Source organism: Schistocerca serialis, chromosome 4 (genome assembly GCF_023864345.2).
Source record: "Schistocerca serialis cubense isolate TAMUIC-IGC-003099 chromosome 4, iqSchSeri2.2, whole genome shotgun sequence".
NCBI lineage: Eukaryota > Metazoa > Arthropoda > Insecta > Orthoptera > Acrididae > Schistocerca > Schistocerca serialis.
In genome coordinates, this window is record NC_064641.1 from 156,390,520 (window position 1) to 156,408,466 (window position 17,947).

The window sequence follows — 17,947 nt, forward strand, 5'->3', positions numbered from 1 at the left end:
CAGCGGACTGGCTGGCACACAATGGAAAGACTTATGTGAATTTTATACGGCGTGAGTAGGCTGCTTCCCTACAAACTGTCGTGGCATTTGGCATGAGCGATTTAAGGAAATCATAGAAAACCTAAATCTGGATGGCCGGACACGAGTTCGAACCGTCGTCCTCCCGAATGCGAGTCCAGTGTGCTAATCACTGCCCCAGTTAGCAAGCCAGTTCGAATCCCTGTGGTGGAAAGTTTTCACTGCCAGGAATTGCCTGGCAAAAGGAGCAGAGATGGTACTGTAAAGTTCATGAGTACCAGTCGTTGCGGAAATCTCGTAGTGTCCCGTGTAGTGAGTGCATGTAAGATGTCGTGATACTGATCTGTCTGTCGGATGGGGAGGTTAAAGCTCGGCGGCACATCTTGTGCTATTCGAGAGAAGTGGGCTATGGCAGGCTTCAGGATTTTCCCTCTTCCTTCCCTTCATCCTTAACAAAACAGACTTAACACTATACTGTACAAGCACTCCTCAGTCAGCTGCACGACGAACACACACACACACACACACACACACACACACACACACACACACACACACACACACACTGGACATCTCATAACAAGGAAGAGGAAGCCAACGACATACCACCTCCGCTAGGACCCTGCCTGGAACAGCGATGCAGGATTCCAGCGCCTACTCCGCTGCACTCATTTCCAGAGTGTGAGACCACTTCAGCTTTTGCCAGTGGCATGTAGAAAGTCAATCACACGGATACGTGATGTCTGTTCTTTCGGACATGTACGAAAGAACGGACACCATACATTCATATAACTGATTCGCCTCGATGGGCAATAGATCCAACTTCTGTATTGCGGATGCGCAGAGTATGTCCAACCTCCTGTGGGAATGTCAGCTTGGAGGAAATGGATTGGGATTGCTGATATGTGTCGCACGCTGGGAATGTGAGTCGGCCGTGAGGCGGCAGTGGTGAACGTACATGCCTGGCAAGGAGGAGATCCAGATTTCGAATCCCAGTCCGGTACACATTTCCACTCGTCGCTGCTGATTCCGCGTAATGTCCCGATGCAGCTGACATCAGTAATTCCTTCTCTTTCCTTCCTTTTCCTTGTCCCTCCCCTCCCCCCCTTCCGCGATCGATTTACATGTATTACAGAAACTCATTTTTCCCTCCCTCAAGGACGATAGGGAATCGCTGATATTCGTATGAACTAGCTGCACTGATTTATTGTTTAGTGGGTTACGAAGTATACATGTAAATGTAGATGGGATAGGAAAGATAGTGGGGAATATTGATAGTGGAAACAGAGTTAGATTCTTCAAAGTAACAACCCTTTGCTTAGGACGATCCCCTTGGTAAGTGGGCAAAATCTCGCAGCGGTTCTAACGCTTACCTGCTAAGACTTCGGTGCGGCACGTAGTTAAAATGGTGCAGCGCTTGTGTCTACAGCTAGCCGCGTGTGCACTCCTCTTCCGATGCATTAAAGGCGGTGACGCAGGTACAGATTCCAGGAACCGGCTGCAGGCGCGGGTGCAACTCCTTGCCAATGTGACACTCACCTCCGGCCGACCACTACCTGTGCCGTCACGTACCGCTCCGAACGCGACCTTCAGGGCACCTGCTGCGCATACACGTTACGCCACGAGCGCATTTAGGTTGCGTGTTCGACGGCTGTTTAACGCCAGAACGCTGTCTGCCGCCCAAGGCGCCGGTTCTGTATGCGTTCTCCGGCGGGCTGAACACACTATTGTTCCGTGTTGTTTAACGCAGAAGCTGACTGTGGCGGTACCTCATTATAAGCTCGCTTCACCTTGCCGTTTCGTAATCTAGTGTTGGTGCTTCGACGGTGCATTTTGCTGATAGTGATGCATTTGCGCATTGCCCGAGAAATTTTGTTTGAACTTTTTTTTGTTTTTTTAACTTCGCAATAAGGCTATGTTCATGGGATCGTAGCTGAGCTAAAACAGCACTGCTGTGTTAGCAGACTTCAGTTTCATATTTACCACTGCTTCCAGAATTTTTCGCTTAATGTTTCACTGTACATTATTCCACGCTGTGCGGCTGAAGTGCTCTTTTCACGAGTTATCGAATTCCATTTAAAAATTCACAGTTCGTTAAAAACAATAGTTGCTATTATATCTCCGCAGCTAAGAAACTTCGAAAGTTAACCTCAGTGCGAAATAACGTAGGGACAGTGAAAATTGCTGTTTCATTATTTGCAGTAGTTGCGAAAGTTTAACAATGAGCGTGCTAGTTTGACTACGGTCTGAGTTTTGCAACTGTAGATAACCCTGAAAAGGGCTTGACAGTTAAAATGGTAACCTAGTGCCTGCTGCAGGTTGCCTGTCTAACGGGTTCAGGGCAACAAAAATTTGTTTTGCAGCGCTTGACACACGGAAGACGCAAAGAAACTGGTACACCTGTCTAATTTCGTGTAGGGTCCCCGCGAGCACGCACAAGTGCCACAACACGACATAGCATGGACTCTACTAATGTCTGAAGTAGTGCTGGAGGGAACTGACACAATGAATCCTACACGGCTGTCCATAAATCCGTAAGAGTACGAGGCGGAGGAGATCTCTTCTGAGCAGCATGTTGAAAGGCATCCAAGATATGTTCAATAATGTTCATTCCTGGGGAGTTTGGTGGTCAGCAGAACTGTTTTTGGACTTGAGGGGTGTCGCATTGCCCTGCTGGAATTCCCCAAGTCCGTCGGAATGCACAATGGACATAAGTGATTGCAGGTGATCAGAGACAATGCTGACGTATGTGTCACTTGTCAGAGTCGTGTCTAGACGTTTCAGGGTCCCATATCACTCCAGTTACATACGGCCAACACCATTACAGAGCCTCCACCAGTTTGAATAATAACATACACGGTCGTGGATTCCATACCCGTACACGTCCATCCGCTCGATACAATTTGAAACTAGACTCGTCCGACCAGGCAACATGTATCCAGTCATCAACAGTCAAGTGTCGCTGTTGACAGGCTCAGGCGACGCGTAAAGCTTTGCATCGTGCAGTCATCAAGGGTACGCGAGTGGGTCTTTGGCTCAGAAAGCCCGATCGATGACGTTTCGTTAAATGTTTCGCACGCTGACATTTGTTGATGGCCCAGCATTGAAATCTGCAGCAATTTGCGGAAATGTTGCACTTCTGTCACGTTGAACGATTCTCTTCAGTCGTCGTTGGTCCCGTTCTTACAGGATCTTTTTCCGGCCGCGGCGATGTCGGAGATCTGAGGTTTTACCGGATTCCTGACTTCTGAGACGCTGTATCCCATTGCCCGTGCGCCGAATGTAACACCACGTACAAATCCACCTAAATCATGATAACCTGACTCTGTAAGAGCAGTAACCGATAACACAACCTCCAGACACTTGTCTTCTATAGGCGCTGTCGACCGCAGCGCCGTATTCTGCTTGTTTACGTGCCTCTGTATTTGGATACGCATGCCTATACCAGTTTCCTTGGCCCTTCAGTGTATAGTTACCGTGCAGATTTCAAAATTTAAAATCCTTTCGTAATCTACTAATTAAAGAAGTATAATGGTGCCATAAAGATTTTACACATTTCATCAACAATTAAAGTTACAAATTGTGTATATGTCTCGAGACCATTTAACTCAGAGCGCGAAAATTACCCAGATTATATTCACCTGTTATTTGAGAATGAGAGCACTTAACGAGTTCCAACAAACTTTATACATAATTTCAAACCTTTTTAAAATCTTCTCTCAATGACACTCCCCAGGACCAAGTTCACACGCACGCGCGCGCGCGCGCACGCACGCACGCATGCACGCACACAACAGCGAAAGGAAAGCAGTTTATCGCCTACTAATTGACCATTGTTTATGATTAAAGTCAGTATTTAACATATCAACTGATTTGTAAAGTAATCAGGAGTCTGAAGCTGTTATATATACTGAAGTTAAATACTTCAAAAACTCGGTGGTAGGTGTGGGGAGCTTACTTGTCAGAATAATGTAGTGGGAAACTAAAGGCACTTCAGACCCCACCTGTGGTTAGGAGTACTTAACTGTTCAAAAAAAGTTTTGCAGCACCATCATGACTTGTCTCCCTTAAAATCTGATTCCTGTGGTGTCATACTCTGTCTACCACAGGAAAATGCTATGTACAGCCAACTGTGTAATGAAGGAACGAGGGGCGTCGTTCGATAGGTGGTGGCGCTATACGTTGCCTTTAAAATGCGTCTGTGACGGAGGTGCGTCCCAAGCAGAGAGCTGTCACTGACTTTATTTTGCCGGAAAACCAAAGCATCACAGATGCTCATAGGCGCTTGCGGAATGTCTACGGAGACTTGGCAGTGAACAAAAGCACGGTGAATCGTTCGGCGAGGCGTCTGTCATCACCGCAACAAGCTCGCATAAACCGGTCCGATCTCCCGCGCGCTGGCCGACCGCACACGGCTTGACTCCCGGAATGTTGGAACGTGTGGACACTCTCATTCGAAGTGATCGACGGATCACAGACAGACACCTCGCTGCACAACTGGACGTCTCTGTTGGTAGTGGTGACACACTCGTCCATCAGCTGGGGAAGTCAAAGGTGTGTGTCCGCTGAGTTCCTCGCCGCCGTAACAGAAGACAATAAAGAGCAAAGAAGGACCTTCTGTGCGGAATTGTTTACCGGTTACAGGCCGATCGTGACAATTTTTTTGTCGAACATCGTAACAGGCGATGAAACATAAGTTCATCACTTCCGACCGGAAACACAATGGCAATCCATGGAGTGGCATCGTATCATCTCTCCTCCGAAGAAAAAGTTCGAAGCCGTAGCCTCAGCGGGTAAAGTCATGGTGAAGGTCTTCTGTAGAGATGGGTCGTTCGCGAGCTAACGGGTCCAAAGAAACTGTTGACCCAGATGAAAGGAAGGAGCGAGGAACGAATTCTAAGGAACGGTCTTTCATAGTTCACTTCGGTCGCGGCTTTCTACTTACAGTTCCCGGGAACGGAAACGGTCGGTCTCGCTCCCGCAACGGCACGTCGGCCGGTCTCGTTCCAGCCACGGTCCCGTTCCCGTCTGTCTCGGTCTCGGTCGGTCGGACTCGTCCTTCTTCGTGTGGCCACTCGTCGCAGATCCACTGCCGACTGCTCATAGTTACTTCAGTTTCGAGTTGTTGGTTTCGTTCGCCTCGCACGCCCATTCTCGATCTGTTTCAAACCTTTTTTGAACTCTGAACTTCTGGTCCTTTTCATATTCTATTCAGCGCCCACGGCCGGTAATTAAAATGTATTTTATAATTACGTAAATTACATAAAAGTTACGTGGTATGTAATATACACATTTTTGCGGGTAGCAGAACGGTGTATCAGCTTACTTCACTATTCGATAAACAGCAGAAGAAATACTTGTAAAAAGGCAAGATTTGTTTTTGTTATTACACATGCAAAGGAAGTCGGCACACGGCACACACGAGTGGCTATTTTCCGTCTTTTTTTGATCCAAGGTAAAAGGGCATGTTCATTGTTACGGAAGGCAGACCGACTTACAACCGAATGAAGCCCGCGCTCCATAATCTAGTGTCTGGTGTCAAATTTTGTAAAGAGAATATGGTACATTCTACAATATTATTTCAGTGGTACAGGGTGGCGCACAAAAATCGGCCCCGAGTGCTAGACTGGTCACTGTCGCCCACCAGTCGTCATCTGTTGTTTCGAAGTTGTTGTTTGCATTAGCTTCTTTGTTATTTCTTCACTGCCCAATTATTACGTGTTTATCTATTCTGCTCTTAGTGGTCAACAAATCGTGCGCAATTGGCGAGCAGTCTGCACTCGGGGCCGGTTTTTCGCGCACCACCTTATGTCACTGCGATCAGCCACATAACGCTACAGTTGGCTAAACGAGAAGTTTCGCAGAATCACGAAAAGTTAAAAGTGTGTGAGAATTCTCTCATGAATAAAAACTCTGTACTCCAGGGGGGAGACAAATGCCCCCTCTTGATGCATTCCATCTTCAGTCACCTATGCTACTAATTTTCAATTTTTCGTAAGAACCATATACCAAGCACAAATGAACTGCGAACAAGTAAAAATGAACGGTTCCCAAAAAAGAGCGGCCACCAGTGAACTTGTTCCCAAGGATGAACGAGTTTGCCCATCTCTAGTCATCTGGGACGGTGAAGGGGATATTCTGTTTTAAGTCCTCCCTCATGGTGCAACGATAATCTCGAAAGTGAATTTGCTACCCTTAGGAAATTGAAGAAACAACCTCAGTGTGACGTCGCCACAAAAATGGAAACGAACTTCTCCTTCTGCATGACTACGCAAGGTCTCTCGAGAGTCCGTGCACCCGAGAGGAGCTCACAAAACTTCACTGGGCTGTTGTTCCTCATTCACCCTACAGCCTGGATCTCGCACATTCGATTTGCACCTGTTTGGTCCAATAAAGGATGCACTCCGCGAGAAGCAGTGTGTGGATGATGGGGAGGTAACTGATGCTTCGACGTTGACCAGTAGAGCGGTACCGTGCGGGCATACGACACTCCCAGTAAGGTTGTAACCTCCCCCCTCACTTACCCACCTTAATGATAGTGAAAAATTAAACCGCATGTACCTAATGGAAATTTGGGAAAAGGAATCGTCGCCGAAGTTAATCTGTCGGTAAAGAGGGAGGAAAGGATTACATCTAAATGGAAGGAAAAATTCAAATGAAACTGGTGGAAATTAATTTTGGGAAAAGGGTTAAGCTAATAAAGAAAGTAAATGTGCGGTCGTTACGTTTACAATTAACTCGCGTTAACTACATATTCGAGATTTGGGGAAAATTACGGTCGCCAGTTCTATGGACAACTACCACAATATCTGAAAAAGAAAGGTTAATGCACATATAATTAGCACTAAAAGCGTGGCAACTAAAGGTTGACACGTGTTGTGCGAAAACTGAATGTTTGTCAGAAGTAATAAATTTCGCTAAGCTCTGAATTAATTTAGCAAAAGAATTAATAAAACCGGAAAATTGAAAGTTAATTTAGTGACTGAAATTAATACTGAACTTTGCTTCTGAAGCACGACGAAATAAAATGCGGTTAGTCTTGGGCTATCTCAACAATCATCTCAAAAGCTACTTGAATCTACGCAATTTAGAAACAAGAAGTCTAACTTTGAACTTGAATTAAATGATTCTGAACAATTAACAATAGTAAAATTTAGTACGTACCAAGCTGAGCTGCAGTCACAGGTAAGCTAAAATATGGTAACATAACTCGCACTCTTAATTTGTGTTTGTGTAACCTAAATATTGTAGCCAGCTATGAATACCTTAACTGAACTTTGAAATTAAAGCAGTGAAATCTAATGGTATTACTTAAATGCTGGCGTTTGAATTTCAACGACACTCGAGTTCTTTTCGGAAAAAGAAGGGACCCTGCTTGATAATGCAATTGGGACAATGAGCAACAAAGGTTCATACTAAATTGCTGTATTTTGGTGATGCTAATGGAATAGTTTGGAAAGCTGAGATCTGCCATACAGTTGTAAAACTTTACGTGGTTTCAGTCTTCCTTGTTGGTTGATTGAAGGTTTGAAGTCGTCATCGAGGAGGTGGCGACAATCACTCATTGTCGGCCGTAGCTGTTGCAGAAGCTGGATGTTGGCGCGCCTTCTTCTCGACACGGTCACCAGGCGAAACGGTCTCATGATGTGTGCCTGCTATTGTTTTCCGTCCGCGACACCGTGTCAGAAACTATCATAGCAAGTCGAGCGCAGTTACATGCTGCCAAACCCCGAAAGTGCGGCAACTCGCGGGAGCGTCACACAACACACCTGCTCCACCGCCCTACCCCAGACCCAGCGTAAAAATACAAATAATATTTACAAAACAAACCAATTATACATCGACATATATATATATATATATATATATATACAAATTGTAAAACAATTACAATATATAAAGGCACCGAAATGTCATATCTTCAGGTAGCAAAATAAGGAAAAAATTTATAGTACAATAGATAGAAATAGGAGGCTATGCATTTCCGGCGTTACAAGGTGACGTTGGGCCGTCGCACTGAACGGAGATTCTGTTGAAAAGTAGGCTTCCATAGCCAAAAGAGTGGGGGATAATGTGGTGAATTGGTATCCTGAATAAAACCAACCTGCTTTCAGAAAACAATGTATGGCATTAGTTATTGAACTCCCCTCGTATGTTTCTCCACTTGCTATTTTTTTTGTCGCTGCAGCCTCGTTCCTCTCTGCTCCACTTATATACTTAACTTGTTCAGTGTTAAAGAAAAGCAGCGAACGTTGGATGGGCCAAGTTTTCTTTTATGTGCCTTATTAATTTAAAATTTTGATTCCATGAATCTCGAAACTGAGGGAGAGAACATTTTTCCATCTTTGTTCGATTTCTACATTTATACAGAAAATAATAGGAAAAAAAAAACCGAATATCGGTTACTTCAGAAACCGGTTATTTTGAGCCGTTTTATGACTCAACTTAAAGTGACACTGAAAAAACCCCAGATGTAACTGAAAATCGGTTATTTCAGCAGTAACTGCCATTCCTGACTGAGACTCGCTACACTTACGTTTAATACACTACTGGCCATTAAAACTGCTACACCAAGAAGAAACGCAGATGATAAACGGGTATTCATTGGACAAATATGTTATACTAGAACTGACATGTGATTACATTTTCACGCAATTTGGGTGCATAGATCCTGAGAAATCAGTACCCAAGACAACCACCTCTGGCCGTAATAACGGCCTTGATACGCCTGGGCATTGAGTCAGACCGAGCTTGGATGGTGTGTACAGGTACAACTGCCCATACAGCTTCAACACGATACCACAGTTCATCAAGAGTAGTGACTGGCGTATTGTGACGAGACAGTTGCTCGGCCACCATTGACCAGACGTTTTCAATTGGTGAGAGATCTGGAGAACGTGCTGGCCAGGGCAGCAGTCGGACATTTTCTGTATCCAGAAACGCCCGTACATGACGTGCAACATGCGGTCGTGCATTATCCTGCTGAAATGTAGGGTTTCGCAGGGATCGAATGAAGGGTAGAGCCACGGGTCGTAACACATCTGAAACATAACGTCCACTGTTCAAAGTGCCGTCAATGCGAACAAGAGGCGACCGAGACGTGTAACCAATGGCACCCCATAACGTCACGCCGGGTGATGCGCCAGTGTATCGATGACCAATACACGCTTCCAATGTGCGTTCACCGCGATGTCGCCAAACACGGATGCTACCATCATGATGCTGTAAACAGAACCTGCATTCATCCGAGTAAATGACGTTTTGCCATTCGTTGTTGAGTACACCATCGCAGGCGCTCCTGTCTGTGACGCAGCGTCAAGGGTAGCCGCAGCCATGGTCTCCGAGCTGATAGTCCGTGCTGCTGCAAACGTCGTTGAACTGTTCGTGCAGATAGTTGTCTTGAAAACGTCCTCATCTGTTTGTAACCTCCCCCTCACTTATCGACCTTAATGACAGTGAAAAATTAAACCGCGTGTACCTAATGGAAATTTGGGAAAGCAATCGTCACCGAAGTTAAATTGTCGGTAAAGAGGGAGGAAAGGGCTACATCTAAATGAAAGGAAAAATGCAAATGAAACTGGTGGAAATTAATTTTGAAAAGGGGTAAAGTTAATAAAGAAAGTAAATGTGCGGCCGTTACGTTAACAATTAACTAGCGGTAATTAGATATTTGAGATTTGGGGGAAATCACGGTCGCCAGCCCTAAGGACAATTAGTATAGTAACTGAAAAAAGAAAGGTTATTACACATATAATTAACACTAGAAGCGTGGCAACTGAAGGTTGACACGTGTAGTGTGAAAACTGAAAGTTTGTCAGAAGTAATAAATTTCGCTACACTCTGACTTAATTTAGCAAAAGAATTAATAAAACCGGAAAATCGAAAGTTAATTTAGTGACTGAAGTTAATAGTGAGCTTTCTTTCTGAAGCACATCGAAATCCAGTAAAATACGGTTAGTCTTGGACTACCTTAACAATCATTTCAAAAGCAACTTGACTCTACGCAATTTAGAAACAAGAGATTTAACTTTGAACTTGAATTAAATGATTCTGAGCTGTTAACAATAGTAAAATTTAGTACGTACCAAGCTGAGCTGCAGTCACAGGTAAGCTAAAATATGGTAACATAACTCGCACTCTTAATTTGTGTTTGTGTAACCTAAATATTGTAGCCAGCTATGAATACCTTAACTGAACTTTGAAATTAAAGCAGTGAAATCTAATTATATTATTTTAATGCTGGCGTTTGAATTTCAACGACACTCGGGTTCATTTCGGAAAAGGAGGGGACCCTGCTTGGCAATGCAATTGGGACAATGAGCAACAAAGGTTCATGCTAAGTTGCTGTAATTTTGCGAGGCAAATGGAACAATTTGAAAAGCTGAGGTCTGCCATACAGTTCTGAAACTTTACGTGCTTTTAGTCTTCCTTGTTGGTTGATTGAAGGTTTGAAGCCGTCGATCGAGGAGGTGGTGACAGTCACTCATTGTCGGCCGTCGCTGTTGCAGAAGCTGGATGTTGGCGCGCCTTCTTCTCGACACGGTCACCAGGCGAAACGGGCTCTTGATCTGCGCCAGCTAATGCTTCCCGTCCGCGACACCATGTCAGAAACCATCATCGCGAGTCGAGCGCAATTACATGCTGCCAAACCCCGAAAGCGCGGCAACTCGCGGGAGCGTCACACAACACACCTGCTCCACTCGCTACTCCCGCCAGACTCCCACAGCTCTGCCCGCGCTCCACGCGGCAGAGTTAACACTACCAAAGATCCTACACACTTTGAGTCTTCACACGACCTATCGATGTAATCGTTCGATAGCAGTTTTCCCTAGGCAAGACCCAGCGTAAAAATACAAATAATATTTACGAAACAAACCAATTATACATCGACATAAATGCATATATATATATATATATATATATATATACACAAATAGTAAAACAATTACAATATGTAAAGACACAGAAATGTCATATATTCAGGTAACAAAAATAAGGAACACAAATTATAGTACAATAGATGGAAATAGGAGGATATGCATTTCCGGCGTTACATGTTGACTCAGGGATCGAGACGTGGCTGGACGATCCGTTACAGCCATGCGGATAAGATGCCTGTCATCTCGACTGCTAGTGATACGAGGCCATTGGGATCCAGCACGGCGTTCCGTATTACCCTCCTGAACACACCGATTCCATATTCTGCTAACAGTCATTGGATCTCGACCAACGCGAGCAGCAATGTCGCGATACGATAAACCGCAATCGCGATAGGCTACAATCTGACCTTTATCAAAGTCGGAAACGTGATGGTACGCATTTCTCCTCCTTACACAAGGCATTACAACAACATTTCACGAGGCAACGCCGGTCAACTGCTGTTTGTGTGTGAGGAATCGGTTGGAAACCTTCCTCATGTTAGCACGTTGTAGGTGTCGCCACTGGCGCCAACCTTGTGTGAATGCTCTGAAAAGCTAATCATTTGGATATCGCAGCATCTTCTTCCTGTCGGTTAAATTTGGCGTCTGTAGCACGTCATCTTCGTGGTGTAGCAGTTGTGTAGTTCCACTTCAGACGCAGCATGACCTTAAAGTTTTGAGACACTGGTTTGAAGTGACCAGCGGAAGTACCCGTGTTGACGCAGCTTTCGGCTGTCGGCGGCTTCCCGCGTTGCTGAGAGACGAGTGTGGGAGAGGCGGGCAGAGCTGGCTGGGTGCGCTGCAGCGTCGTCTCATTACACGCGGCCTCAATTAAGGCCGGTTCCCACTAGGGCTGCCGCGCGTCAAAACCGCGCGTCAGCGGCGTGGTTGCCATGGAAATGGCGTCAGCGGCAAGGCGCGGCGGGCTCTGCGTCGCGGTTTGACCATGTCGAACCGCTTCCGCTGCCGCGTGCCGCGCTCCAGGTGCGCGCCGCCAATCACAGAACGCGCTGAGCGTGACGTCAGGTACGGACCCCCGGGCCACACGAACTTTCGCCGAACCGCTGGCGCGTACGCGGCGGCAGCTATGAAATACTTATCATCCGATTCCAAGGAAACTATTCGGTAGAAAAATTTGATTCTTGGGCATGTTACAGCCTGATATCTTCTCTCGATAAAGGACCGAATTTCTTTTCGTTATTCGTCGTGGTTACTTGCTGTATCGCATTTACGTAAACGTTTACACGAAATTTGAATGAATGTGCAGAGGTAAAAACGCATTGCGTGGACTTTGCGTACAGTTCATTTTAGGTAATACATTATTGCGTATGAAATTTAGTCAACATATCGAAATTGTTTTTAAAGCTGAGAGCAGAACGATAGCTATCACCGTTCTCGAGATATTGTCTGATATGTCGGCGGACGGGCTGTGCCGTGACCGCGCGCGGGTCGCTCGCGACGCGACTGATACTTTCGTCCTGCTCGTCGTAAACCATGTGGTTGTATCAACGGCAAATTTCGTAAACGGTTCAAGAAATCGAAACGTGTTTTTTTGCAAACGATAACTTGTAAAAACTCATGTATTTGGTCGCATGATAAATATCCAAAATCTGTTTAACTACCAAGATATGAAAGAAACTACAGTTTTTTCGGAAGGGATAGATGAATTTTTTTAAACAGCATTTAATAGCATGTGTAATGAGAAGTTAAACCGAGACTAATTTGCTGGTATGTCATAAGATGTAATTTGCTAATTATCTACAGCTATTGATTATTTCCTTTGGAAGTAACAAACGTTTTTTTCTTTATCCAGTGTACTTTATTGGTTCAAGATGCGTTTCGCCTTTTACTTTAAGGCATCTTCGGTGGAATCTAGAATGATTCAGTTTTGTTTTGATATGTGATACTTGCAGATTATAAAACAGTTCACATCTTTTTTTACGTGAATAACTGATTACTCTGAACGGAATGGACAGTGTCTTGAAAGGAGGATATAAGATGAACATCAACAAAAGCAAATCGAGGATAATGGAATGTAGTCGAATTACGTAAGGTGATGCTGATGGAATTAGATTAGGAAATGAGACACTTAAGGTAGTAAAGGAGTTTTGCTATTTGGGGAGCAAAATAACTGACGATGGTCGAAGTAGAGAGGATATAAAAGTAGACTGGCAATGGCAAGGAAAGCGTTTCTGAAGAAGAAAAATTTGTTAACATCGAGTATAGATTTAAATGTCAGGAAGTCGTTTCTGAAAGTACTTGTATTGAGTGTAGCCATGTATGGAAGTGAAACGTGGACGATAAATAGTTTAGACAAGAAGAGAATAGAAGCTTTCGAAATGTGGTGCTACAGAAGAATGCTGAAGATTAGATGGGTAGATCACATAACTAATGAGGAGATATTGAATAGAATTGGGGAGAAGAGAAGTTTGTGGGACACCTTGACTAGAAGAAGGGATCGGTTGGTAGGACATATTCTGAGACATCGAGGGATCACCAATTTAGTATTGGAGGGCAGCGTGGAGGATAAAACTCGTAGAGGGAGACCAAGAGATAAATACACTAAGCAGATTCTGAAGGATGTAGGCTGCAGTAGGTACTGGGAGATGAAGAAGCTTGCACAGGATAGAGTAGCATGGAGAGCTGCATCAAACCAGTTTCAGGACTGAAGACCACAACAACAACAACTGATTACTTACAGTGAATCGAGTTTTTGGCGGACATCTGCGTTTCCCCTCACCTGGTCACATGCTGGAGGTTGAACTAAAACTTAGATTATGGAACATAAGCACATTTTCATGTTCGCTCTTTTTTCTTCTGTCACTAGCTGTAGACATTTTACCGAAAACACTGATTTGAAGTCATAAGTACAGTGTGTTCACCTCATGTCCCTTCCTGTTTGGTTTGTTTATGTGCATGTTGCCAATCTAAAGAATTATATGCTGAAAACTAATGTTTGTTTATTTCAGCCCTCCTTATATCTTTATGTGTGTGTGGCTAGCCAGTGATAGTTATAGAAAGTTGAAAGAGAATGCAGTAGTTGTCAGACAGTGGTTGAAAGATTTGGTGTTCAGCTGATTTCAGTTCTGGTTTAAATGTTTCGTGTTGAAGTGCATGGAATAGTAAATTCACTGCTTACATTAATCGATAAAATAGCAGAATAGCATTTCAACACATGATTATTATCAGAATACTATCACCCAACCCCTTTGTCCTCACTCTTTGACGCCTCATAATATGTCCTGTCAACTTACCCCTCTTGTAGTCAAAGTTGTGCCGTAATTTCCTCTTCCTGCTCTAATTCCGTTCCTCTTCTTTAGTTACATGATCCTCATATTTAATCTTCAGCATTCTTATTGATCACCACGTTTTGAAAGCGTCCATTGTCTTCTTGACAGAACTGTTCATAGCCCACGTTTCACTTACATACAAGGCTGCACTCCACACAAATACCTTTGTAAAATTGTACCCAATCATTAGAATTTATATTCGATGTGAACAAAGTTTCTTTTTCAGAACGCTTTTGTTGCTATTCACAGTCTTCATTTTATATCCTCTCTACTTCTGCCTTCTCAATTACTGCTTCCCTTGCAAGTCATTAAAGTCTTAGAAATGCAGTTTGGTTTCTGTACAAGTTGTAGATAATCTTGTGGCCCTATGTTTTAGAGCTTCAAAGAATGTTTTAATTAAGATCGTCAAAATCTTTCTCTAAACATGCAAATGCTATAAACACAGTTTCGCAGTTCTTCAGTGTGTCTACTTAACTAAGTGGTAGGATCAGTATTGCCTTGCTTGTTCAGACATTTCACAGGAATCTAACATTGTGCTTATGTTAGTTTGTACAACCCCCCCCCCCCCCCCCCCTATCCTCTCTACATATTCCTTCCACTTTCTAGCCTTCTCTTATTTGCTTAGTTCTGGCTTGCCAGATGAGTCCTTGGCAGTTGCTTCTCCTTTGAGCAAAGTTTTCTTTGTTCTTTCTCATTTTCATTCCCCTGTTTCCCAAGTGCAAAATCGCGTTGCAATTTTGGACTTTCTGTCAACGTCATGTTTAGACATTTCCATTTCCCATGGTCTACTTTATTTGCTGCATTTTTATATATTTCCCTCGTGTCAAATTTAATATATCACGTTTTATCTAACGATTTCTACTGTACCTTCTTCCCGTTCACATACTCTGCTGCATTCACCACTTATTCTCTCAAAGATATCCATTCGTATTCTAGCGGATTCCTTTCTCTGTTTCAGTCAGTTGTTGCATTACGGTAACTTTAAGATTATCGAAAAACTGTGGGTCTTGACTTATTCAAGTTCCATTTCCTTAATTTGCTACTGTTTACTGTCTCTTTAGTTGTAAACCGCAGCTCGTAACCAATAAATTATTGTAGGTTTGCGTCTGCACCAGGAAATATCTTATAATTTAAAATCTGGTTTCGAAAACTTTGTTCCAAGTATGTATTATTCTTTCACGATTCTTAAGCAAGGTGCTGGCGATGATTACATTGTGCTCTGTGCTAAATTCTATCAGGTGGCTTCCACTTTCATCCCTTCCCCCAAGCCTTTGTGTTTTTAGTGTTTTCCTGTACCTGCTACCGGATCACACTTTAAATGTTTGTCTCGCTTAACTATCTGAATAACCTCTTTTATCGTACATTGTTTCAATGTGTAAGGAGATAGTGAACAATCATGAACGGTAGTCATGAAATCTGTTTATGTTGAAATGAGAAAACATGAATAATGAAATATGTAAAAGAGTACATTGTACAGAAAATGAAAAATTTGTATGTCTTCACCCAACTTCGTCTTTCCTTCATGTAGGTATAAGATATAGTTATTCAAACACACCGGTCGTTTCGGTGGGTCCCACCCCGTACCTCAGTGGCTGTTCGTCATTGGCTACCGCTAGCGTCTGCCGCTTCCAGATGGGAACGCCAATTCCGCGAGCCGCCGCGTCAAAGCGGAAAACGCTTGCCGCTGCCGTTGCCGCACGACGCGCTGCCGCGCTCTAGTGGGAACCGGCCTTTAGAGGGGCAGCCGCGCCTCGCCGACAGCGCAGCGGCACGTGCTGATGTGGTTACCCGAGCCGAGGCGAGAAGAGAAGAGCGGGGCCGGCCTGCTAGCAGCCGGCGCGCGCTGATGTTTTCTAGCAATTTGGTCCCCGCGCGCCAGTTAGGCGCGTCGCCCGCAATTCAATTGGCCGCTGCCGCCGCCGCCGCCGCCGCCGCCGCCGCATACAGCCCGGCCGGAATAGCCTACTTACCGGCAGTCCGCTCCTCCACAACAGCGGAGGCAACATTGCCGCACTGGGGTTCCGAGAGTTGCCGCACACCACCACCACCACCACCACCACCACCACTCGCTTGCGACATACTCGCTGCGCCACGAAACTGCACAGTTTGTTCAGGAAACCGTAGCTCTTGTTAACAGAGGAAACTACAGCCCGTTTAAAATTTTTTGATTGTAGGCGTCTGGCGCCGCCACGGTGTTGTTCAAAATGGTTCAAATGGCTCTGAGCACTATGGGACTTATCTTCTAAGGCCATCAGTCCCCTAGAACTTAGAACTACTTAGACCGAACTAACCTAAGGACATCACACACATCCATGCCCGAGGCAGGATTCAAACCTGCGACCGTAGCGGTCGCGCTGTTCCAGACTGTAGCACCTAGAACCGCTCGGCCACCCTGGCCGGCCCACGGTGTTGTCACACCGGCCGCCGGTTACCGCTTGTTTACACGTAACACACAAACACGGCAAGTCACTACATACAGGGTGGCGCACGAAATGTGTTATCAATTGTTTCTTTCACAATTTACGACGCAGAATTAGATATTCCACTGGGATCTGTACAGCAGTACCAGCAAAGCTTGGAAAAACAAATGAGTTACGAAATGACGTGTAATTCACGACACTGCCGCTAGGAGACCAGTAAGCAGCAATGGCTGACGAAGACTGACGACACAGCAACGATCGGCAATTGTTACTTTTTCATGAAACGAAAAGCCTTGTTGTGACTCAGAGGAGTTTTCGACAACATTTAACACACTATCGGTCCCTTGCAAGAAGACCATCCACGGGTTGTACGCTAAATTTGTACAGAAAGGAACGGTATTGGAAGCGAAGCGACCTCGGCCTAAGCCTGTTTGTTCGCCGGAGAATATTGAAGCGGTACGAGTTGCTGTTCAGAGAAGTCCCCGGATATCGTGTAGAAAGGCAGCAGTGCAACTGCGAATATCCAGACGCTCCGTTCAACGCATTCTTAAAAGTGACCTCCATATGTACCCATACAAGACGACCTGTGCACAGAAGCTCACTCAAGAACACAAGCAGCAGAGACTACTGTTTGCTCAGTGGGCGGAGGGTGGGGAAGAAACACTCAACGTTTGGTTTTCAGACGAGGCGCATTTTCATTTAGACTGTGTGGTTAAGAAACAAAATGTACACTTTTGGGCCACCGAAAACTCACAAGTGCTTCATGAACGACAACATTATGCTCCGAGGATTACAGCGTGGGCATCAATTTCCTGTCACGGACTTGTTGGACCCTTTTTATTTGAAGAAATTGTGAACAGCGAGCGTTATTTGAGCATGCTTCGCAGTAGCTTCATTCCACAGCTTCTTGCTACTGCCTTGCCCTTCAACATGCAGTGGTTCATACAAGATGGAGCAAGGCCCTCGTACTGCAAACATTGTGTTGGAGTTTTTACACGAGCATTTCGAGATGCGGATCATTTCACTCAGGTTTCCATGTCGCTTTAATGACGGACAAAATTGGCGCCCCAATAGTCCAGACATCAAACCATATGACTTTTTTCTTTGGGGGTAACTAAAGGAAAAAATTTTCCCGAAACATCCACGTGATTTAATGGAGCTCAGAAGACTTATTCTTGAAGCTTGCAGTGAAATTACGGAAGCCGTGTGCCGTAGGGTAATCACTAACTTCAGTGTTCGTTTGAAGGAAGTTAGGAAACGAAATGGTGGACATATTGAGCATGTGCTGAGTTAGAACAAA